General features: G+C 39.5%; 1 protein-coding gene across 2 annotated transcripts in view; it reads left to right on the forward strand.

Annotated features, from left to right (window-relative positions):
• Nucleotides 1-208: 208 nt before the first annotated feature.
• Nucleotides 209-27,040, forward strand: part of LOC105426236 (uncharacterized) — a 99,511-nt gene continuing 72,679 nt past the window's right edge. For both annotated transcript variants that reach the window (XM_089084215.1, XM_011637374.3), the window contains exon 1: nt 209-4,217. The gene's annotated coding sequence lies outside the window, so the exon portion shown is untranslated. The remainder of the gene's footprint in view (nt 4,218-27,040) is intronic.

Genomic DNA, 27,040 nt, shown 5'->3' on the forward strand with positions numbered 1-27,040 from the left:
CACCTGTAAATCCCTCCCAAGTAAAACAATATATGAACAATTAAAGGATTGGTAAGGAATCGATGGGATATTTATTTATCACCTCTTTACGCCAGAATGGGCTATATGGGATTGTTTCTCTCGTTGAGGAGAAAATTTAAAATATAAATTATCATCGACGTGTCTTCGCGACGTAGAAAAATATTCCATTTCGTGGCTTGAAACGCAAGAAATGCATGCCGCCTTAGGTTCGTGCGGCCACCACATGGCCGCGGTTGACGAGCACCTGTTGCTTTAGACAGGAACCAACCGACAGTCAGGGGGTTAGTCGACTCACTTACGCGTAAAATTGCGACTTTACGTTTGCCTGTAGAACGTTTCTCTTTTTCCAAAATGTAAAATTGAAATTGCAATAATTAAGTAGCTCTTTTTATTCGAATTAAAATACTGCGATTGCTTATAAATTGCGCTGCTTTATTCAATTTATTCACGAAAAATTAAGAATTAAAAGAATTAAATGCACACGCGTTATAATGTGCAATTAACAGAAATTGTATAAAAAAAATTTCTGTTTACAAATAATGTATAATTTTATATACATCATTGATATATGATATCATGAGGTCTTTCCAATTATAGCAAATACATATTTTATGATTAATATAACATGCGCTTGTGTATTTCTTTTACTTAAAAAAAACGACGTCCACCGAGGGTGCTCTCTCTCTCTCGTCGTTTCGAGGCCTTTCTCATGCCATAGCCACCGCCAGCCACCGCCAGCCACCGCCGATCTCGATCCGCGGGAATATCATAGATCCTCGCTGGTATCCCTTCCCCCGCGTATTTCGCAGCAGCACCTCTCCACCTCCTACCACGGTTTCGCCATTTCCCTCTCTCTGCGGCGAGCCGATGCACGATGCAGGGGAGAAAGAAACGCCGCCTTCCGACCGGCACGTAGTTGTTCGAAAACTTCGCTCTTACCTGCGCCGTGTGTGCGCTCGGTTTTATCGTCCGTGTGTTCCGTGCGCGCTCGTGAGCCCGCTACTCCCTCGACGGTGCTCCGATCTCGGGCGATCTCGATCGGATCCTTCGGGATCCGGGATCCATCCCCGGGTGTGGCGAACGCGCATTTCCCTTTCGTCTCGATCGATTCCGCCCCCTCCCGCCCTCGCGATTTTCGCCGTGACTTCGCCGTGACCTCGTCGCGGACATGCGCGCAGCCAAAGATTTCCGCGCGGAAGATCGTCGATCGATCGATCGATCGATCGGTCAGAAAATGAATCGTATCGCGAGTGATTAAAAAAAAAATATAATAATGTGTCGATGGTAAAATACGATACGGTATGGATTTACATAGTGTGCAATTGGTTTGAAATTTGTATAAAGATAACAGCGTATCAAAGATATTCGTATTAACCGGGAAACCGCGCGGCACGCGTCAATTCAATTAGTCATCTCGAGTATCCACGTTAGACACGTTCAGCTTTGCGCGGTCGTCGTACCCTTGAGTAAACTGCATCAAAGAAAACTCGCATCAAAGTGCTAACAAACGTTCAGTTGATGTCTCCGACGCGTGCACGCGATTCCACGTTTCGAGATTAACGAGACCTCGCGAAAGACGCAAAAATAGACGCGTGCACGTTCATTACGTTGTACTTGTCGCGTGGAAGCGCGCCTCAATGCGCCGGGAATGAAATCATTGAATGTGTTTCGTGAGTGAGACGTGAGTGTGCCATAATCGAATCTCATCTAGCGGGAGTATCCCAGCGCGGTGTATCCCTTCGCTAGAACGTAATCTCGACTTAATCTGCTTGAATGATTCGACAGGACGAAGTAGCTCTTATCCGACCAGTCCGATATCTGGCATCCCCGTTGCAACGTCCTCGGTAATCTTTCGTCATTGAGAATCGCCGTCCGTCTTCATCCAGGAATCATTTTCCTCGTTATTGAAGATCCATCTTCCGTTATCGAAGAGATTCCGGAGCGAATCGCGCAAAAAAGATTTCTCGACGGCGAACGTCGCAAATGTACAATTGAGCCATACGGAAAGTCTCGATGTCTCTGAAATAAAATCTCGTCTCGATCTGGCGGGAAGAATCTCTCGTTCTCGGGCGGACTTTGTACTTTTGATCTTTCGCGCGATTTCCGAGGAGGAGCAAAAGGAGGAGCGAGCTTGAAGCGATTTTCGCTCTCTGCCGAGAGCGATCGTTTTAAATGAAAATCTCTTCACGTTCCGCGAAGGTCGTCGAAGCGAAGCGGAAGAGATAATTTCCGATTCCTCGCGCGAACTTCCTTCGTTTGTACACGGACGGAGACTCGATTAGAGACGCGCTTATTCTTCACCCAGGCAACAGGATACGTTGTCTTATAGAGGATCACTAGAGTTTTCGCAAGTGACGCAAGCGCATCACGATTGCATCTCACTCGGAAAGCTTTTCAAAGTATTTCGATGTAAACGGAATCTAGACCGTCCGTTTCAATCTTTGCTTCAATCTTTGCGAATGAATATCGACAGAGCAAAATAGCAGCACGACATAACACTAATTCGATACTAATTCGGTTTCTTTTCTAAATCAGAACGTGAAATATATCATTTCGACGTTCTCGATGTTCTGTCCTCGAAGATCTCGGCAGAATTGCCTTCGAAAAAGCTGAAAGTGAGTACGTGAGTCAACTTCAACTTTTGTCCTTAGAGTTCGCTGTGCATCGATGGTTGCATCTTAGCGATTGTTTCATCGAAGCGAGAATCTCCACGTTCATCGAAGGTCACCGTGAAGTGAAGCAAGAGAGAGAGAGAGAGAGAGAGAGAGAGAGAGATCTCGCTTCCCCGCGTGTGAACTTTCGTCGATCGTCGGTCCGGGGCATCAGCTTCCGACGTGATTCATCGAGGCCGCCGGTTGAGCGGGTCAGGGACGAGGAAGGTAGATCGGCTTCGTGTTCGGGCCGGCTTCAGGTCGACGCACGTCGACGCGCGGCAACCTGGATTTCCGCACCATTTACCGCGACAACAAGGCTTCGGACGCGCTCGGATGCGTCGCGCTATCTTCGTCGTCGTCATCGTCGTCGTGACGATAACGTTTCTCATCGAGCGCGATAACGAGGCTGTCGAGCTGTCGCTTATCGAGAATCTGTCGAGCGCTTACGAATCCGCTGCGAGTGCGTTCTATTGATTCCTACGGTACGTGTGTCCAGGATCCTTCCGTGAGGTGCGGGATAGAATCGATTGGGATAGTGCGTCGAGTTTTTGAAAAAAAAAAAAAAAAAAAAAAAAAAAAAAAAAAAAAGAAAAAGAAAAAGAAAAATTCGAGTGCGGAAATCCGCGGAATATATGGCGTCGAATTTTGTCGAATGAGTGCGTGTGATATGCAATAATCGAACTACGTCATTAAAATTCGTGAGTGGTTTTGTATAAACTTAGAGAAGATAAACGCGAGTTATCAGAAATAGAAATAGAAATCACGCGTTTGGCGTGTCTCGAAACTCGAAACTCGTTCCGTCGCATATCGTTGTATTTCCGCTGTATTTCCAGCGATTACACGAGGATGTAGAGAATTCTTCGCCATTTCTTTCTGGTTGGAGAAAATGGAGAAGTGCACAAGTAATTAACAGATCGTTAAGAACGTAATGCAATAACGGCGCATCGGCGAGCGGAGAATGAAACAGTGGCAAACCGAAGACACCTTTATTATCTATCGAACAGCGATAACGTCGCGCACGCCGACTGACAGGTCATTGTCGATTATCTGCTCGAGCGCTTATTAAGGCGCTTGGAGGTTCGTTAAAACGGTATCCCGCCGATTAGACTCGCCGCGGAACTGCTAGCGGTCTGAGCGTCGAGCCTCCGCGTTGAGCGTCGTCGCGTTGTTCGAAAACGTCTTCGCCGCCGCCGTCTCTTTGTGGTGTGTCCCGAGGTACTCTTTCCGTCACGCTCGACGCCGATCGCCGAGTCAAAAGAACGACTGTATAAAGGCGGATAAAATATCGAGCTGAGAGAGAGGAAATACCGAGGCGACACGCAAGACCGATGCGATACGCGCCCGTTCTTTCAGCGTTCCTTCGGTGAACGGTGATCGCATCCCCGAAGAGAGATCTCTTTCCCTGGGAGAAGGAAACAAAACAGCTGTCGGAGATACGTCGCCGTTAAACGCGAGCGAAAGGAGATTCGCTCGCATCGAGGAAGATTTATCGTCTCGCAGATTCGCGACATCTCCGTCCTGAGAAAATCCTCACGCAGCCAGGTTAGTAAATACACTTTGTACACTCGCGAATCCGGGATATTTATTTAGACTTTTCCGTTGACTCCATTATCTTTTCCTTTTATCATTTTAAGATTAAACAATCGAATACGCTCAGACAGCACAAAGTCCGAAATCGGGATGTCTAAAAACATCTTTGTGAAAAACGTCCAAGTATGTTATCTATCTGCGATCGATATCCGATTGTTCGAAAAGCAGATCATTTCTTTCGCATAGATATTTTTTCTTATCTGTTTGAATTTTTCTTGCTTCTTAAAATCTATTATTTGATAAAAAAAATTTTTATGTAAGAACATATTACGAAATATATGTCCAATATATACAAGAAATAAAAAAAATTGCTCATATATAATCACATATATTTTTAATTATGAATATGATAATATATGGATAATTTTTTCTCATATCTTCCAACTTGACTTTTTTGAAATAAACAATGTGAAAATTATTCTTTTGATTATCATCTTTTATGTCTTTTTATTATTATTGTTATTTTTCTTATACCAAATACCAGACATTTTACAAAAGGATACATGGACATATTTCGTATATATAATTATATATATTATTATATATTGTTATATGAAAAATTTTTCATCGGCTAGATCGCGCGACGACTTAGATTACGAGCGGTTGCGTATATATATCGTACCGCAAAAAGACGGCACGCGTTTATCTGTTGTTAAAGATTTAGTGAGAGTGTCCGCGGATTAAGCGTGATGTCTCGTTTAGTCGCGCGCGATACGTCGCGTCCGCGTGGTGAAAATAAGCGGCGCTGCATTGGGTGCCGTTTGCAGTTGCAAGGTCCCAGCTTGCGGAATCGCTCGTGCGGCCAGGCGGATAAACGCACTCGCTCGTTACGGCCGAAGCGAGCACGGCGAGCCGCCGACGTAACGGGCCGTTCGTAAAACGCGCGAATACTTTCGTATTCGATCGTTATTTCCGCATCAGTCGGCCGGATAATCTCTACGAATAGCGGCCGCCACAATATCCTACGCGCTCGTCCACATAAATCGCCACAGACGCGCTATTCTCGCGCGACGAAAATCATGTCCGTCATCTCCGCCGGCCACTTTCTCTCCGCTGACCAACCGCGAGCGATCAATCGAGTTCGATGCGCGCAACACACTTTAAAGCTTTATTGATTCCCTCCCCTTCTCCCTCCCCCCTCTCCCCCCATCGTATCTTGCCATTGGTTTCACTTTTCTTTAGATTCGCTGCGGGAGAACCTTGTGGATTTCCGTATACAACTAGTAGATAATTCTTGCCCGTCTCATCGCGATTCCTAAAGAAAGACTGCGTGAAAATGAAAACTATTAGCGTGGGCGAAATGTATTCCCGGTACATTGGAAAGCATAGAAAGTGCGATATTCGATCAGATCTACCAGGCTGAACGTTCTCTAAACGCGTCCGTATAACGATGCGGTGCATCGCGACACGTGATGTCTCCGCAAAAGGCTTAGGCGGTACGTTGGCGTCGCGTTTTGACTGCCAATCGTGATGTTTGATAATCATGTTGGGGGAAAGTACCAACGAGTACAACGAACAACAGACAATTATATGTGTATGTGCTGTATTACCCGCGCTGAATCGTAATTGTAACCGAGGTAATGCCAGGTAGTACCAGCGTCACCTCGGTGCGATTACATAAAAAGCAATTAACGCCCGTTACGCGAATATTTGAGCTTGACTGACTGAGTTATCAACGCCGATCGATCTTGTTTGTATCGTTATTAATCGTTAACACCATGTTTATAATACCGTTTCGAGCTAGGTTGAGATTCACGCTTTAGGTACAGCGATTAGCACAGCGATTTCATCATTAACGGCACTTTTCGTTGCCTCACTCACCGAAACATTATTTTTCGCGGGCAACCGATGCATAACATTAATACATCCCGAGAAACATGATGTTTAGCGTGAGATATGTGAATTATGTTCAAGATCCATTATTGTGTGCCAAGACTGCCAAGTTCATTATGCTTGTGAAGATTCAGGGCAACGGCAAATTTGAAATTAAAATGAAACGCTTTTCGATGTTACCGTACAAATTGGAGTAATAAGTCGTAAATTTGTGATTAGGATTGAATTTTGCGGTGACATCCGTATAGAAGAGAGGGTTTTTCAGTAATATCGCGTTCGCGGTCCTTGAATTTATAAGTTTATATATTTATATGATGGATTATATCGAATCAAGAAAACTACGATTGATGCTGAAATAGAAATCTTAAAAATAGAAGAGATTAATGCGCTTTTTTTATCTTTATTTTTTTTTTTATTATTTGTAACAATTTACAAATAACGAGGATACCTTTTAAATATTTTTTCAGATGAAAATTAATTTGAAATTTTAATAATTTTTAACAATTTCAAAGTTACATAAAACTGTACAAATAACAGTGTAAAATTTTTCATATATATTCTAATGATACTTAAATAGAAACGTTGAAATGAAAATTGTTGAATTTTTATAAAAAAATTGTATCTTCTTGTATCTTCCGATTAGTATCTTATCTCGCAATTATCATTCGATTCTTTCAATATCATACATCAATTCAATTCAATATATAAAGTTAAGTTTCATCTTAAGGGAAAAGTGGTATCTTCTTGCTTAAACATTAAACTAACTAACAAGTAACATCTTATTACATCGTTTTACATGAGTGTTATTTACTCATCGATCGGAGCGAGATCGAGTTTTGCTCGTGTCTGCTGACCAGCGACGGGATGCAATCACGTGGCGAGGATGCAAACCACGACGGCGACGGCGACGATATTAATTCGCATACCGCAAGTTACACTACGATTTTATCGCGCTCTTACGGGCCGAACGATTCATTCGTGCCTCGCCAAGATTCTCTGTAGATTGTCGCGATTGAGAAATGCGCGCGGTTAGGCGCGACCACCCGTTAGACGAACGGGACGACTGTTCCATAAAATATCGCCGCAGAATTTCTTCACGGCACCTGTCGATCGTCCGCTCGTTTTCTCCTTAACCGCACTTCTCTCTCTCGCCCAGTGGTTTACTCTTCCTCTCGACTTTGCTCCTCGTTCTCTGTTCTCGTATCGTATTCGCTTTTATTCCCCCGGGTCTTGTCTGTTACTCTAACGGTGTGCTTTTGTCAGCTCCATTCTTTACGTGTCTTCTCTTCCTGTCTCCTTATTCTCTTTATTCCTCTTTATCCTCTTTATCCTCTTTATACCCTTCGTGACACACACACACACACACACACACACACCTTTTGTTTCCGATTCTTTTCTCTCGTCGAGTTTAGTCCTTTATTTTTCTGACACATACGTTCGTACTTCTGAATTTTTTCAATCTTATGCTCATTTATTAGTTTTATAGTTTTAGTTTCCTTTGCTCGTATTTCTTTGCACGCTTGTTACGCTTGTTTTTTTTTTCCCCTTATCGCCCCTTAATGCTTCTCGCTCTAACGTGATTTAATTTTTTCCATGTTTTTTTTCTCTCTCTCTCTCTTATGTGTACTTTCTAATCTTTTTCTGCCTGCAACCTGCTCGTGATTTCTGCAACCGCATGTTAACGTCGTTTCACAATATCACCATCTTTACGTCCATTCTAATGTGGATTATAGTTGGTCAATATCGGGCAAAAGCGGGATATTGGATTGTGATTGTGCTTACGACCCACCTTCCTATTCTTTGCCATACTATTTCCATAATTAATAAATGTCAATTTTGTAATAGAGATATGCTCGCATCTGTTTGGCGATGCGATATACGCGCATTCCTACCACGCACGATTATATTCATTTATATTTTCATTGATATGACTAACCTGCGATAGATCGCGTGTAATAGCTCGTTAAATTCTAAAGATTCGTTATTGTCAGCGATTGTATTGGATGAGAGAGTACCAACTATCACGCTTTTATGGCCCAATAAAAGTTGCGTTAAGTCAATGAAAACAAAAGCGTCAATAAAACGAAATGCAACTGACGTTGCGAAAACACATAACAAATAAGAAATAATATTCTCAATAATGGTTTCAAGGTTCATCTGGGAGATCGAAAGCTATCTAGATATCTAATTATTCCAGATATAAATTGATTAAAATGAATTTTAATACTTCAAATTTCGGTTGTCTCCGAAATTTTCCGAGATATTCTAAAACGAAGTCAAAGTGTCATAGGAGAATAGTAGCACCTGTTGAACGATTTTTAATTTTGTTTTCAAGAATACCGTTTCATTATAAAATTGTTTATTTCTTTCTTTAAATAGACTTGTTTTATTGATGTACAGATAGAGTCCTTAATGTCGAAATGCTGAACGTGCCGCGAATTCTCAGATCGCTGTGAATTGCAAAAGCGTAGACGCGAATACGGAAGCATCGGTCGCGACTGGTTTTCAAAGTGTCTAGACGAATCTAGACGAATTCACATCACCGTTAGAATCATCGTGCGACTCTCTCGGATAAGGAAGGGGTTGGACGGAGAAGCGATTCCCTCGCTCGCTCGCGCGGCCTAGTAAGCCTTTTCATTTTCAATCGACGGATTGCGCGCACGATTACGCAACAGGTGTACCGCGTGTTGTTCACGTAGCGCGTGGGTTTGTTAGTAATGACGATAATATTACGGGGATTAATAGCAAATGTACGTGTATGTGGAAGGTGATACCTATCGTGGTGCACCTATCGTGGTGAATTATGACGTCAGAAGTGATGAAATCCACGCGAATCATTCTTGCGCACCTTTCATTCGTATATAAATAATCTTTTGCCCCTGAAACCGGTTTAGCCCTATAAAACGGGTTTCACACAAAGATTTCGTTGTCAGTTTAAAATATATTATGCGAATTGCTACAATGTGTCGTTTATATTTTTTTATAATTTTATAGCCAGGTATGTGGTGTGTGTGTGTGTGTGTGTGTGTGTGTGTGTGTGTGTGTGTGTGTGTGTGTGTGTGTGTGTGTGAGAGAGAGAGAGAGAGAATTAGACGATCGTAAGCGGTCATGAAAGAGATTCGGAATATAAACAGCTAACAGAGAGGAGCCGTCGCGGTCATGCAGACTAAATGTCTTAGTAGTAGGCGAGGGATCCCGAGTTCTCAAATCCTCTCAAGTCTCCGTTTATTTTTCCGAATCTAATAAATATCTTTCATATATATATATATGTGAAATTCCGAGAATTGTGCATATAATTTAATCTTTCAACAATTTTCACTCATATATTTTATACGAGCAAATTATATGATTTGTTTTCTTATGTCAATATTGTTCGTGTTTTGCATTTTTAGTAGAATAATTTATTATAGCTCTTAGTACAACTAATAACTATAATACAGTTTACATAGAAATTTTTCAAAAATAATGCAAGAAATTCGTTATATATCTTGTTCAAGTCTATCTATTGTCGGTAATACTGTATTATCGTTGACGGCCGATGGCAATGAAATTCGTTATTCACTTAAAAATATTATCTTTTTCTAGATCTTTTTGATAGGAAATTATCGTTTGTAATATTTATACAATAGTATGATCACCTAAAAATATTTTAAGAAAGATATATTTAATAAAATCTCTTTAATATACAGTTATATACGGTATATTGATTATGGTCTTTTTCTTGAGTATAGTTTCAAATCGAAGTTGAAACTAGACTTCACTCAGTCGATAATCATTATAACATTACATTGTTCTTCTATTGAAATATTTTACGTTTAACGGTTAATTAAAACATTTTGTGACCTAGCATACAAATAAGTCTAAATACTTGAATTAAATAAGAAGTAACTTAATTGATACTTTTTTTTTTTAAAGAAACAGCACTCGTTAAATCTCATATTTGAAAATAATTACCGACATAAATTTTTATTGAGGAAAGGCGTTCCGATAATTTTTGAAAGTGCATAAAAGGATACGATAAATAACTTTCGGACTTTTGTCCGAAATGTTATCTTACGAGAGATCGATTTTAAATTTATTTTTAAGATCGGCTTAAATAATTCCGAGATACGTTCCGTGTACGTTCGCACTGTAGTAGTTTGTCTTATACGGTTTGTAGCCGCATCGCCATACACAGCCGTACAAAGCGCGTGATTCTCTCGCGGATGACAATCTTCCTCACGGAGGAAACCGCCGTTTTATGACGGCCATTCGAGCTTGTATCCTACTGTCCGCCGACGACAATTTATCGCCGACAATGTTCGCCTCAGCTTTACGACTTCTCCGTTTCCTACGAGCGCTCTCTTTCGCTCTCATTCCAGATATATCAGCCCGTATTGATTATGCCAGTAGTCTAAGCGACGTGTTAGTATCGATCGGCGATATAGGTGTGGGCGGAACGCGCACGTTCCACTTTTCTCGACCCGATTCGCTCCATTTTCTATGTCTGTTTAAGTTTCCCGTTGAATTTTTGGTGATTTTGACTGTTGTCACGATCGATTACGATCGATTACGATCCAAAACAAGTCGCATTTGTTTTGGTCGTGACAATCGGAAATTTAAAGGATTCAAGAGTCTGCCATGATGGACATATTTGACTTTTCTGACATTAACGTATCATACGTTTTACTAGTTTTTCAACTTTTTTAGAAATTACAAATTGATGTTGGTGTGTCAAATTAAACAGCTCAACACACATAGGATATGAAAAATTAATAATGTCATTAAATGAATATTTAATTCATCGCGAGTATCGTGAGCATTTTATCTAGTAATCAATATTGTGATATATAAGCATGTGGAAACATTTTATTCTTAGAATATATTTTAAAATATATTTTCCGATGTTAAAACTTGCTAATGTGATGATTTACACGTACAAATCGTTCATTGAGTATTATCTACAACGATAACTCAGCTTTTTCGTGAAAATGTTGTGTAAAACAACATATAACATCTTTACTCACTCTGTTTTTAATAGACACGTGTACTTAAAAAAAATGTCTACAAGTAATTTGCACGAATTTTTATATTGTTTGATTATTTTCATATTATACGTGTTTTTCTCTCTTTCTCTCAACTTCAAAATCTGCTAAATGTACGTTAAATTATATAATTCTTATTCGTAACACGATCTTTCTCGTTGACTTTTAAATCCGAGTTTACTGTGCTAAGATTTTTTTCTGTAAAGTGTACACTTTAATTAACTTCCCGCAAGAATCGTAGAGCACTGCCAGTGCCGAGAGAGTGCCTCTTCCGAAATCAAGCCGTATCGTCGGTAGAGGGGGAGGGGGGGGGTGATATCGGTCGGGGCCTAATGACGACGGCGTAACCCGTCGTATGGCGCAACCCTTCCTAGCGTCCGCGTTCGCGCCGCAGGGGTGGGAGTACGGGGGTAGGGGGAGAAGGGCGCTTCCAAAAGGGAGCGCAGTCGCGCTCAAGCGGCGAACAAGCACCCCCGCACGCGGCGCGTTAGCCGCCCCGTCGTCAGTTTCGGCCGGTCGACGACGGCCGAAAGTCGCGGTCGCAGATGGACAAGACAGGACACGAGCGGGGGCGGCAGGGCAGAAGGGACGGACGAAGAACGAAGGACACGGAAAGCGGACGGAGAACAGAACGACCGGTGAAGGAGCGCAACAGGAGAGAAGAAGAAGAAGACAGCAACGTGCTGTCGGAAAGTCTGTTCGTTAGTGTCATACGTTGTTTCCGTGGAATCGGACGGAACCGAGAGCGGAATCAGACCCAGCGAAGACCCAGCGTCATTGGGTCGGCCAGAGGCGGCGGGGGAGGGCAAGAGCGGAACCAGACGCGCTTTTTCGTGCTCAGTACGCGCGTCGCGCTCGGTCCGTGCGCTATCGTGTTCGCGTAGTTGAGCTATCGCCAGTGTTCAACCCCCCCCCCCTCTCCCCCCCCCCCTACGTAAGATAGGTGAACCGAAAGAGGAATCGGGCGTTTGTTCTGTGAAATTGTCGAATTCTCTTTTGCAAACTTTTGAATATTATTTTATCCGATATTTCTTAAATGTCCTTCGTAAATAATAAACTGCAAATCAAGTTGATTAGTCAATTTACAAAATTTTAATATATTCCATTCAGAAATAAAATTTATCATGTAATCCTGATTTATTTGTCAAGAAAGTTAAAATTAAAGATAGAAAGATTTCCTAAATTTTGTAATGATTATTATATAATTTCAGGTAAATTGTAAATTTTATAATAATATATTATAAACTTTATTAATTTTCTTTATTTTATTATCTATATTGCAGAATTAAAATTCTCATTTGAATGAATATATTACAATTCTCTTTGTCGATACCAATCAGTCCATAATAAAGTTTGCATGAGTATTACTTTTACAATGAAAAAGTCAGTTTGACGAAATCGTTACATCAGAACGATGTGTTTGAAAAACAAAAGTTTCAAGTTTAATAATTAAAAAAAGTTTAGTTTTATAAAGAATAAAATATATATCACGTAACGATATCTTATAAAACATGAATCTTATTAAACATGAGATTATTTCGTGTGCAGAACATCCGTTCTTTTTCCAAGCCATATGTATAAGAAAAAACTTCATGGCAAGTCCAGAGACAATATCGGCTTATTTATTAATTGAACAATTAAATCCAATTTAATTTAAAACTACATACATGTACTACGTTATATAATTTTTATATATATATATATACTTTTAAATTTACGAAGTTGAGCTTGATTATATATTATGAGCTAATAATTCGATTAATTTTCTTTCTTAAGTGAAGATAAGATACCAAGAAATATGCGGCAAAGGAACGTGGTAAAATAAAGTCAATATTTTACATGTCGTGAGAATTGATATTTATCGGGCGTATTGGCTCTCTGTCTAATGGACTTGGAGAATTTCTTTTGGAAACCATAGGGATTCTTCGAGAGGTTCTGTCAGGCAGTTGAGCAGCGCATTCGGCATAAATTTGAACGCATGAAACATTAGAAACGTTGGTGAAGCGACACGAGCGCGTGGACGAAAGAGGGGTGGTCTCGGCACGTGTGATATGTAGACACGTGGTGGACGGACGTTGAGAGTCGCGATACGTCATTCGGAGTACACGTTGTTTCGCGCGCACGTACTTCTTGTCTCTCTCTCTCTCTCTCTCTCATGGTTGGTTTTGTAAAAGACTCGGCAAATCGTATTCGATCATTTCCGCTCGAAGCGGAGAATATTGCGCATGGAATTTAGATTCAGCCGTTTCAACGTGATTATTATTCCCCTCTCCACGAGTATTTCCTCAACGTTATCTATCTATAGCTTCACATATCTAAAACGTCTCTTTCCCTCTATTTCGTCTCTCTATTTGCATAATTCATTTTTACTCGATGCCACACGTTCGAAATTGTACACTCTTTGTTGCGTAATTTTATTGCGTCGCTTTGTTCTTTTAAAATTAATTTTTTGTATCTTTTTAAGCTCAATCCAAAATCAAAACTGATATATAGTTAAAATTTTGAAGCTACATGTAATTTTCGATTTTTATTTTCTTGGTAATGCCGTAAATAACATATGAATGCCGTAAAAGATTTATATATTTTTCCATATATATATATATATATATATATATATATATATATGAGATACCGACAATAAATCTTGGCAAAATTATATCATTTTCTGATTTCTGATTCCGAGTAACGAGCTACCGAATGCAAAGCATGTACCATATCACTACCACTGGAAGCGAAATGGAAAGTTCTTCTGGCGGAAAACCAGTTTCTTCGGAATGAGTAATGGATAATAAGGTAATAAGGTTCCCTCTTACACCACAAACCAGGTGTTTTGGATTGACGTCATAGCGGAGGAAAGAGTTTATCGACCCGATGGAAAATCTTGTATAATGACTCGATTGATACATGGCGTTTTACAATATCGTCCGTCCGGATGTTATTTGTTCTTCCGAGGAAAAAGAATGGTTATTTCGTAATTGTGTATAGTATATATTAGCTACGGCTCGGAAATGACCTTGCTTGCATTGTTCCAGTCAGCGCGATCGAATGGTATCATTCTAATAGTTATATAATCGACGTTTAACATTGCGACATCGCTGACGTATATACAAGCATTCACAATACTTTATTTCGTTTGAACGATGTTGTCACCGTCGATTCACTTCAATAACAATTCTTTTATACAATTCCTATATATTTTTATTTTTAAGATCCGATAAATGCAATCGTCCAAAAAGATAACTTTTCCTAGAATATCTTCTTCTAATAAGTAACAAGTAATTTTGGAAGTTATAACGCTGGGACTTTATACATATGTAATAGTTAAAAATCGCGGCTCAGCAAAACTGTTCATTTTATACCTCGAATAAAAAGGCAGTTACCGCTTGTACGCTTGTCAAGGTTTTCGTGCACGTTTCGCGAATCTGTAACGTTACGTAAGAAACGTCGGTCATGCCAAAAATGGTCGTCGCGAGACCTTGTCCGTTCTTTCTCTTCTTCTCTTACTTTGTATTCGTTTCCTTCGCTTAGTTTACATTTACCGACACGACGTTATGTTATTAAAGTAGACCGTTCTTCGTGCGAATATATCATTGTTTTTACAAACAATCGATGACTTCTGGTTAAGATATGTAGGAATATAAAGGTCGTAAGATTAGTTAGGATTCGAAAATAGTTATTATAGGAAGCTATCGAGCAGAGTAAATGTCGTAATTTGTAAACAAGACCCCGAGTTCGAATTCCGATCAGTTTCGTTAATTTTTACGAATTTTTTAGATATCATATATGTTGTATATAAAAGCAATGTTTGTAAGATTGTTATTGAGGTTTGTAAATCAAGGCTTGAAATTGTGATCGATCAGAGAGGTGGATCGGCCTCACGGCGAAGGTTCTGGCGGGTCTTGGCACTGGAAGAATTCACAGATGTGCAATGTGTAATCGTGGATCATCCAATGCCATCACTTGCTGGATACCGAATCATCGAAGGATCATCGTCCTTCGAGCAGCGTTCCAAGTTTCCGATCCCTATCATCTTGAAGAATTTGAGAACGAGATCCAATCCAATGTCGCCAGAGCCGTTTTCCATCTGCTATTGGAAATCTACGATCTGCGAAGGATGTAATTTGGTTTTTCAAGCGAATCATATAATTTGAGAATTGAGGGTAGCATTGCACGAAGATCACTGTCTCCGCAGTGCGGGGAATTGCCCATTTCGATTTCATGAATCGAATTATTCCTCTAGATTCGTGCCTGGGTCATTACGCGAGTCTCGCGGTGAATCATGAGCGGAGCGACCGGCGATTTATAATGGATATCACCAGACGCCATGGATCATTAGTTGGAGTCTCTCGAGCGTGTCCTACGCCTGCCCAGTGAAAGTAGATGCACTCTCTGGTTGGAGCCGTTGCTCTTGCAGCTGCTTCCGTTACCGTAGTTATTGCTCCCGCTGTCCCGATGCGCCCGATTAAGATTAAGAACGATACGGCGAACGGTAAATCCTTTCCCATCGGGCAGGCAGTGATGACAAATAAATTGCTCGAGGATGGCGAAGCGCTTTCCCGGAGAAGAGTGGATTATCGACGATTCGGTACAAACCACTCCGGTGGTCCGTTACATTACCATTCCGACATCACTATTGTTCCGATATTGTACGATTCTCGGAGCCCGAGGCTCGCTTCAAATCACTTTCGCGAGAGTAGAAAAGCAATTCTGCTCCTTATCTACTCGGGTGCTCGCTGATTTTCAAAGAAGCACAGCTTCAACCTTCGTTCTAACTGCGCGCGGAATATCAAGAATTAGTTTACATAACTTTGCGGCAACCACTTTATCGCACCACGGCTGTGGTACTGTATCAAGATATTCTGCGTGTGTGATTGTATCGATCGTAGCGTTAAAATAGGACTCGTAGAATGATATATAGCGGTGATAATAAAATGCAAATTATACCGTAGAAAAATAATGATTTTTGTAGCGACGTGCCGATACGATCTGTGGATAAAATTGAGTACGATTGTATTTTCCTTTCTATCTACATCGGAAAAATAAAATAATAAAATAAAATAATAAAACCCGTTTTTGTATATACGCTATACCTTTGCGTGTGGATGTGTGTTTGTTCTCTAATTTACCAAATAAATTTCCATTTATCTCTCGAAAAATCCAAGTATTTTTGTGTAGTGTTCCATGCATTTGTTATATATGAAATAAATATTTTGACGGTCATAATTATTTAATTTTTTTGTTGTTTAAAGATATTTTATAATATAAAGTGCATGATATATTAATATGTTGAACTCGAGTTCAAATTTTGTAATTTTTTACACGCTAAGGAGTAACCGTTACTGCATTTATCATGATTTAAGGAAATCAAAGTCTGTGTCAGCCAGTTTCCATATTCAAGATTTGTCGAGTAGTTTATCATTTAAATCCGTCGCGTTCTGACGTCATACGAAACTACAATCTCCCTTTGACTTTTGTTCAGAGAACAACCCGTGTGGGATTAAAGTTATCGAGGTCGAGGTATCGGATGTTGCCTCGCGCGGACAGAAACGTGTGCGATTAAAGGAAAAAAAGAGTGGTGGTTTATCATGGCGCTATGTTTCATGGCACCCACATTTTCTCATAGCTATGCACCTGCCGCAGATAAGAAGTCTATCGCGACAGGTTGTAAATGTGGGATCGGATATTAGTGAATACTGAGGCTTCTTGTTCAAAATTTTTTAGCTTTGCTTAGAGCAAATCTGCGAAAAATATAGAAAGTGATATGTCAAGGACAAAGTAAAGATTTATGCGATTTATATTATAATTTTGAGATAAAGAACGCTTCTATCGCCGTGTGACAGCGGGAGTTAGAGAATATTTATTGTCAATTTTTAGCGACTTTTTATTGATCCAGCAAAAATTGCACACGTCATAGGTTATAAGTCTGTTTATGACGTAGCTTTTCAGGGTTGTGAGAGGGAGAGAATATATTTTCTGTGTGAAGTCGATGTGATGTAAGTGGAAATGATTACGAGCGAGAGTAAAAAACTCTTCGATACTTTAGGTACGCAATAAGGAGGATTTAAATTTGCGAATCAAATTTTCGGCTATAACGAAACTTTTAACCAATAACCTTATGTTTCTTTTCTTTTTTTTTTTTTTGTTATTACGCGAGCAATAAATGACGCTTGTTTTCGCTTGGAATCGGAAATATACGCTTCGCCCGCAAGATTTTTAATAGAAGGATGCAACGACGTAATACGTATCGTATTAGGAGGTTTCCTCACGAGGAATCCCCAATGACAATCGATCCGTCACTTCCGAGTAGCGCAGGAGCGGCGGCGGCTTAGCCAGGAAGATCGCGCAAACTCGCCGACGGCGAGGTGGTTGGGTAACACGGCGCGGATCGCCATGGTTTCGAAATAACGCGAACGAGCCTTGGCGGCCGGAGGGGCCGGAGCGTTGCGAAGAAACGTGGCGCTAATGCCACGTTAAGGCCGAATTACAGGGCACGCGGGTGGAATGCCGGCGCACGTTACGACGAGCCGGGCACGGCAGCGTCGACGATGAAATCGGAAGTCGGTGCCGTGCCGGGGTATTTATCGACCCCGTTGCCATGCCAGCCCCGTGTACACAAGACCACTACCCGGCCGTCATTATGGATCACGGTAGTCCGGCCGACCCCGACCCCCGACCCCCGTCCCCGTCCCCGTCCCCGAACCCGACCCGTGCACACCTGCGCCCGCGACCCGCGTGCGTGCGTGCGTGCGTGCGTGCGTGCGTGCGTGCACGCGCGAAATCAAATTGTTTATAGCCCGAAGAAAACGATTAATCGCGTCACTCGTGGAAAGCCATCGTTGCTTTTCCGCGTGTCGTAGGTATAGCCGGGTGATTCGCTCGAAACTTTGCACTCCCAGAGTGTCCGCAACGATCCTCGATATAGCATGTATTTTTGGTATAATGGAAGGCCTGTTCCAAAACTAATTAAGAAATTTGTGGATGAGAGAGAAGGGGAGTGGGGTTTGGGGTATTTCACATATGGATGCGTTTCGCATCCATGAGTTTGGAAGTCGAAGGGGGGTAACGAAATTGAGCCATATGGAGCGAATTTTGGGCATTGAGGAAGGTCATAAATTATTAATGAGGAGTCGTAACTATCCATCATGCTCTTCTTTAATCTTATTTCAAAGACATACACATGCGTGTATTTATTAATTAGTTTTTATTAATTAAAATTATACTTTGTTATTTTAGTTAGATCTTTAACTATTACATATAGATTATTATTTTACATTATAACTGTGCAAGAAAGCCATAAAGTTTTTGCAAGTATATTAAGTTAAAAGAGAAAGAAAGCATTAGCATTTGATGGCGATCGATTTCATTGCGATTACAAAGTGATCGCGTTAATGCTACACGACCTCGACTAGGCGGCAAATCCGGAAATGGGAAGTGACGTCAGCATGTAGAATCGGTGTTTACCGCGGAGGTAATTTGAATCGACGAGCAAACGAGAGAAGAGTGACAGCGACTGAGAGATGCAGCGAATGGCGGGAGTGTAACAATATAGTGGAACAATACCTATTCAAAGATTCAAACTAATCTCCGTTGTACAGACACATATATAATACATATATACAGTGGCATAGTCAGAAATTAATTTCGAATTAACTAGATTTTGATTACGACAATAAAATTGTTGGTGAAGATACTAAAAAATTAAATATACTGCTTTATTTTATTATTAGATACATGTGTATGACGATATTGCAATTATGAAATCTTTTTTATATTGTGTTATGTATATACACCTTACGTACATATCTTAACGATGGAAGGTAAAATTACGGACGTTAGGAAATGCAAATATATACTCTTGCATTCCCAGAACCCTGTCTTCCTCTTTCCGTTCTACACCCTGCCTGGTATATCTGCCCGAGGTTAGGTTGTGGAATTGTTATTTATTCGACTTTTTTTCTGCCAGCGGGCTGTGAATGCCGAAGGCGTCATCATTTTTTAACTCATTCAACGAGCCTCGTTTTGTTTTTAAAATAAAAAAATCTATTGTTTTATTCTACGCAAATATTGTTTTTAATCGCTCGCTCTTACATACTACGTTTTATTTTAAAATCTTTCAAAATGAAAATGAAACGAGCTTTATTTTAGAAGCTCGTTTTGACATTACATTACAGCAGTGATATTATAATGCCAGATGATAACTCATAATCTTAATAGTATTGCGAAGATTGTTAATTAGACGAGATTAATGACTTGAAAGCTGAATATTGATAATACGAATTATTGATAATAGTTTAATAATTGCAACATATTCATTTCATTATTAAAAATACTCAATTTAGCTTGACTGGATTGACTTTTAGTCAGATCTTGACTATCAATTTCTTGTCTTAGTTAAAGAAAAAGGAAAATTAGTAAAAGAAAAAGGAAAAGCGACATTATAAAATATTATGGTAAGCATTGACAAGCATTTCTACGTTCACCGAAGTCTTTCACGTTTTGCGCTATAATATATATTTATCGCATGTCAATTTATCAAAGTGCTTCAGGCTGTACGAGAAAGTTCGATTAACTTGATATGATGTATCTTTTTCCGATAGTATAACAACGTGGCTGTCTGGAAATTCCATCTTGATTTAGCGCGTTTAAACAAATTATTTTATTTCTGTTTTATCTGTATTAAAGTTTGTCAGAAATGTGGTCGAATGGTCGACCATGGGTAAAAGTGGTAAAAGTGTGGAAAAACTGGATGGAGCACGTAAAGCAGGGGGGGTCAACGCGTGGAGCAGGTGGGTCCACTCGCACCTGATGCCTGTGTGCTGCTTCCGCCCAGTTGTACTCCAACCGTAAATTTACGATTCCGCGTGTCTGAGGCGTGACCAACCGCGTATGAAGTATACTCATTTGTAAAACCCACAGACTTCAATTGTAATTGTGATTAAACATGACTGTATTATAATTGCATGCCACTAATTATTCCAATAACGTTAGATATTAGAATTTAAGAATGATAGCTATATGATGCTGTTACCAAGTGCGACTAAATCATAAATCAGTTGCTCAGCTTGTATGAAGCAACTTGATGTACTGTCTGATGTATTCTCCTCTCTCTCTCTCTCTCTCTCTCTCTCTCTCTCTCTCTCTCTCTCTCTCTCTCTCTCTCTCTCTCTCATGTAACGTACAATATTTAGATTATATATATCGCATGAAACATTTTTACAGTTTTGGAAATTACGTTATTAGTTGAGTAGTTGACAATTATTTAATTAATAAGGAAAGATATAGGATATTAAAATAAATATAAAAAAAAAACTATATTTTATAATTTCTCAAATATACATTCAAGATACTTTTCAAGATTATTTTAAGCCATTTAAACTGAAATAAAAAAAAACGCAACAAGATTTTGTAATTATATAGGGCGCAAATCCAACTATCGATCGTGAATTAAAAGATGCATGTCTTTCACCGATTCAGCCTGCTCGAAGCGGCGAATCACGAAAGAACTCGCGATTGCACGAAGGAGCGATATGCGTGGGACGACGTGTGGTTCGACGATGGTTTGTAATCGCAAACGCCGTCGCAGGAAATGTTTCGGATGTCGTGCTCGACGTAGCTGCTAACTCGCTCGCGGAATTATTAATCACCCTCTGGCGTGCATTACGGTATATCGCCGTTCTATTGTTCGCTTCGAGCGAATGACGGAAGCAAAGGAGATGTACGTACATACGAGAGGTACTTGAGAAATGCGGGAGAGGCATTTCGACGATCGAGTAATGCGAGAGAAGGTAACGATGATGAAAATGTACGAGGAAAAGTTATACGAGGCTATAGAGCGAGCGAAGGAACCGTTGAATAGGAACAATTGTAGATTCCAGGCAGGCAGATCGAGAAGGGCAGAGACGGAGGAGCGAAAGAAGAGCTGGAAGAGCCGAATGAAGTGAGCGCGCACGCGGCCGTGCTTCCGGTTTCACGTTTCTTCTCCTCTGCTCCGTCGTCTCCTCTGTTCTTTTCTATCTCTTCTTTTCCTCGCATTAAAGCGCGTTATGTCTTTCATATACGTGTGCACTCTGATTTGAAATGAATGGATTATTTTGCCGTCTTATGCTGAGTTGCATTTCTTAAAGCTGTTGATTAGGATCGATATTAGATAATATTGGAGATGCCGAAGAGACAAATAAATAAGACAAGATCTTCTTTCTCGTTTGATTTAAGAAAATTTTTACGTATAACTTTTATTTATTAAGATTTTTTATAACATCAAAGATAAATAATGGTTGAAGAAGGTAGATTTTTACAGCATTCTTTCTTCTTTTAAAGTTCTTTTAAAAGAACTTTGTTGTGTCTGAATTTAACAAAGAAAGCTATGTGTACAAAAATATGTGAGAGCTGCGATATCCTTTGCAAACGCTAAATTATACAATACCGAAGTATTTAGATCTACTTTGAAATGAAATTTTATTAAGCGAGTTGCTCGCATGCGACATGTCTATCGCTGAGAAAGTATGTTAGCAGCGATAGACAATAGACTTGCTTTAGAAAATCGTCGATCGATTTCCTTTGCGACTATAATGATCTCGTCTAGTGGTTTGTACTTGACACGCATGGTCTCGAGTCGCCAGATTCTTTAGGTTTGAGCGTAATCCTGAATTGGAGCACGACGACTCTTGGCGAGCGCGTTGTACGAGTAGACCGATCTATAGGTCGCCGGATTATCTTGACCACGTGAAAGTTCACAACCCATTATCTCGATTTATTTTCTCTTCTGTCTTCTCCATTGATGTTTCTAAATTTTAAAAATGCGATACTTACTATAAACTTTTTTTTTTTAAATGACTCATTATTTAGAAAAAGTAGATTTTTTTATTAAATTTGAACGAAACGAGCTAAAATGAATTATGCAAATAGGTTTTTTTTTTTTTTTTGGATATGAAAGAGAAACATTACAAAATAAGCAAATGTATAATGTGGTACGCTACACACAATTGTGACATACAAGGAAACAATTTTATTTAAATTATTAGAACTCAAATAGCTATTGCTTATATTTCTAATATAAACATTTTAATTAATAACGCAATGTATATACGGTACGGCACATAAAGGCAATATTTATGTTATTGTTTCGCTTGTACACGTATGTTGGAAAATGATTAATAGCTAGAAATAAAACATCACGCGATTAATATTTGGTTATAAATGAGCTTATTTTCACGCATACACGCACACCTTAATACGCGCGAATAAATGCATGGGGATAGTAACGCGCGAGGGTCCGGCCTACGAATCGATATCGCCTTTGCCAAGAAAACGTCACGAAAAAGTCCATCAATCATTGCGCACACACCCGTAATGTAGATGAGTATGTCGGCTCACACGTATACGTGCTCGCACACGTCGTGGATATTCGTTTCGATACAAGACACGGAGCGTCGCAATTTATTTATGCTCGATATAACGGAAATCAATGGCGAAGTTAATCGAGCCGGTTGACCGAACGCTATTTCCAACAATCTTCTTTGATTTTCGCCGGAGGATCAAATTATAATAGAAATGTTCTTTTTATAATTAAAACACTTGTATCACGTATCACGTTACGCTATATTAGGAAAAATATGTAGATAAATATTTAGTTAGACGTGCAAATTAGTCGAAATTAAATTGCGAAAAGGATTTGATTTTCTCTGAAGAAAAAAAAAATTATTTGAGATAAAGAGAATCATTTTGCTATTAGCATGTATGTTTTTCAAAGTGTCTGTTATATCGCACACACAAACGCACACACACACACACACACACACACACACACACACACACACACTTACAGAAAAAATGAAACTTTAGATTAATAGGAATATAATTTAGTGTCAGAACATGTGACAAACTCAACATTACAAAATTTGACATTAATGGAAGGAAAGCTCCTAAAATTACTTTTGGAAGTATGGGAAGGTTTGCAAGCTCGTAAGCTCGTACGCACGCCATACATCCGATAAACAGACGAGCAAAAAGAGTTTCGAGCTTGTCGTGTTTCCAGGAACATTTTGTTCGATCGATACAGCCTGCCATTACGGCCGGTAGATAGACTGTGCTGTTACGTTTGTCTTCTTCTCTCCTGCATTCGTATATCATCTATATATTCGTATATCATCGTATTCACATTGCACATGGTATGATAATAATACTTGTTTTATCATTGTAGTGCGCTTTGGCCGATGGGAAAAAAGATGTTCATCCCTTTTGATTGCAGCGTGCAATATGACAGTGATTGCTGTTTGATGTTTTTTTAAAAACAGCTCGCAATGTATTATAACAGTAATGTCGCTCGTTAAATTTTATGTCTTTTGACATATGAATAATTATACATCAATGAAAATTATATGTGGCGTTCTTTGAAAAGATTTGAAAAGATTATTTGCATATAACATTTTTTATGTATATGCATTTTACATTTCATATGTTTTAGTCTATTGCAATATTATTTTTATTTGTATAACAACAATAATAATGATAATTTTTATTGGGTATAATATATTTCTTGAATATTAAATCTCAACGGTCTTGAATTTTAAGTTTTTGAATTGGAGCATGTCTTTGTCAATTAATATCTTCTATTAAAATAATATGCATATTTAATTCCAGAAATTAAGATAATAAGAAAAAAAATTACGATCTTTACATGACCAGGAGGAAAGATCGCTTCGTAATATTATATCATTAAATGCTTGACGACATAGCCATTCGTCTGCACGCACAATTGTTAGCGGGCAAACGGTGAGTCTGCGTTGCTTTCCTCGGTCAACGTTAATTTGTAATCCAGGACAAGTTGACGGTAAAAGGGTCGCGGCGTATCGTAATGGCGCCGGTCGTTGCTTGAAAAGAATACCTGTCACATTATTGTCACATAGTTCTTCTACATAGTTCTTCTACTGAGAAAATTAGCACAAGCGCTAGAACGATCGATCCATTTAATGCAGATGTCTACGTACACGCATAGTAACATTCAAACATTCCTGGGAACTAAATCCGGCTCTAGTTTATTTCTTTTGTATAACTATAATAAAACAAGCACGATATGTCGCAATATCAATGATACGATAATCTTCGATCCTATTTATTACGATCAGATTGTTATTAACGCTTAAACGAAAAAATTAACTAAATTTTTAATATAATTAATATTTAATATATTTAATATTCAGTTTATATTTTTATGTATATTTGCATGTTTTATGTAGTCTTATTTCAAGCTATTTTCAATCGAGAAATTAATTATATTTAAATTAAAGGATTCGACGTTTTCTTCTCGTATAATTTATTTATGAATTTATTATTAATAAATTTTATATATAAAATTTGTTGTATTATATAATTTGCTATTAAAATTTTGATTTTTAATGGTAAATTATATAATGCTAAAATAGAAAATATATGTAGTATTGTAGTTGTTTTGTTTTTTTATGGCAATCTTACGATATGATACGATCTTAAATTTTCTTATCTATATATGTATATTAAGTTTTCCTGGCTCTAGGTTCCTTGAAATTATAGTTGCGATATAGCGAGGGGATCGCAACTCGGATCTTAAAGCTTATCTCATCCAGAACTGGATCGTGATTAATATTAACATATTATCAAGACGGAATTATATACGAAGTTTCTTAAGAATCTGTTCAACGTTCTCTTTTTATCCTCGATGGTAGAAACCACCGCCCAAGCCAGCTTGTAGAAGCTAACTCCTGTTCCTACACATACGAATAAACTATTGATCCATGAGTAGTCACGCGATTCTGTCGTAGAACGCCACTCAAGCCTTTCCTGTGCCTTTTTCCTCCCCGTCGTCTCTTTCTCTCTTTCTTTCTGTATCCTTGAACGTTCATCAGAAATCTTTATGTTTCTTATCGTTTCGAAATGATATGATTTTTTTTTCTTTTTTCTTAAAGATCGTAGAGTTATCTAAATTTTTTATTTTCAAATTTTATATTACAAATTTTTGTATACACAGGTAGTTGACATTCATCTAATGTAAATTTGGCTGATGAAGTGGCATTGATCGTAATGTAGTAGAGATGCGATTTAGATAAAAATAGATTTTTTTCAATGCGCAGACTGAATTATATAGAAATATTATTCCAGCAGTATAGGAATTACACAAGGAAACACAAAGAGAAAGAGATTTAGTCACAAAATCATTTGTCGTCGTCTATCCAATTAAATTTCTCAAATAGGAAGCGCCGAGGTGTGGACGGGGCGTAATATATCGGATCAGGAATAACCTTACCCTTTTATTTCATTCACCGCACCAACCTTCCCCTTCCCTCTCGCCCCTCGTCATGAAGCCTCGCCCGACGAATATCCACCACTACTACCATCGTTGGCGAACAACAACGACCACCTTCGTGGTCGACTCCGTCGACTTCGCCAACGCCATCATCACCTTCTCGTCCTACCTCCACCCTTAACTCACCCCATTTCCCTCGCTTTATCACCTGCCATCACCGACCAGCTCGCGCAGTATATACCTACCTACCTACGACGGCGCGCCTCGGTTAGGTCTTATCGGTAATGGTCCTATTTTTGGAATCTCCGCCCATTCTTTGCGTGACCCACCTCCGCGGCAACTTCCCCTCTCGTAGCTCGTACTTTACAATCCCTCGAACGAGGGGTTTAGCCGGATCCCCGGCGGTGAGTGGCGGCGCGTGAGGAGACCACCGCGGGATGTTCCTTTTTGTGAATTAAAGAGAGATCGGTGGGGGCTCACGTCCGACATGGGATCGCTGGAAAAAGTCCACGTGGCGATCTTGTGTACAGTTTGTATCTTTCTCTAGATCATCGCGTGACATCGATCGCTAGATTGATGTTGAATAGCGATCGATATTAAATTACGATGTACACCTTTGACGATTTTTCCATCACTTGAGAGAAGGTATTGGAGGAACATGACTGAACGTTTCCCTTGATTTCTGTGGAAGGAAAAGAAATTGGAATTAGTGTTGCTATGAATCTTTGAGACGAAGGGTCGGTTGGCGTGACTTGGTTCACGGATCGATAAACAGAACAGCGGAGGTTCCCGACTAACCAGTCTCAGGTCACGAGAATATTGTTAAGCGCTCCGCGCCGGTGCTTTTCCGACGGGCCGAGCGAATCCGACTCTTATCGGTAATTTCATTTCATATCTTAAGAAAATCGTTAAGACGACGTTTTAAGCTATTCGCATTTGCTTCGCTCGAATCGTTGCGAAGCTTCGCTTAAATCTCGACAATACTCACAATATCGAATTGGCTATCATTATCATGGCATCGTATTATCAAAAATTCTTTCAGCAATATTTAAAGTTGATACTGCAAAAAGAGAAACGAAGGCTTTTGCAATTTTCCATGAAAATAAAATGTATTTTCCAAGAACACAATCGCAAACTTTGTAACAATAGTTAATGTTGCTCACTTATAATTTTCACAAAGTTTTGCAAAATTTCAAATTTCGATTGACGTTATCTTGTCGCTTTATCTTTTTGCTCTTTCTTTCTTTTTTTTTTTTTTTTTTCTTGTAATCAGTTTTATTTTATTTCTTGCGATAATGGCACATTAATATCCGCGCGTTTTCCTGAAATTGCAATTATTACATTTTTTGAGAACAACATCGATCACGATCGGGGGACGTTTTAATCGTGGGTGCACATCGAGGAAGTGAAAACAAGGGGACGTTCGATCATTTCGATTACAAAGAAAGTAGGGATATAGCGAGGTAAAAATATGTACACGGCGTGTGCCGCATAAGGCGCCATATGTCGCGCGGTCATTCATGTCCACGTATGTCCCACGTAACTTTTCCTACGTGTGCACTACACGTGGACGTGCGCGTCGAGCGTTTGAACTGGTCTACGTGAACTACCTATCTTCCGATATCAGCTATAAGCGCGAT

Source organism: Pogonomyrmex barbatus, unplaced genomic scaffold, assembly GCF_055798465.1.
Source record: "Pogonomyrmex barbatus isolate J1 unplaced genomic scaffold, ASM5579846v1 scaffold8, whole genome shotgun sequence".
NCBI lineage: Eukaryota > Metazoa > Arthropoda > Insecta > Hymenoptera > Formicidae > Pogonomyrmex > Pogonomyrmex barbatus.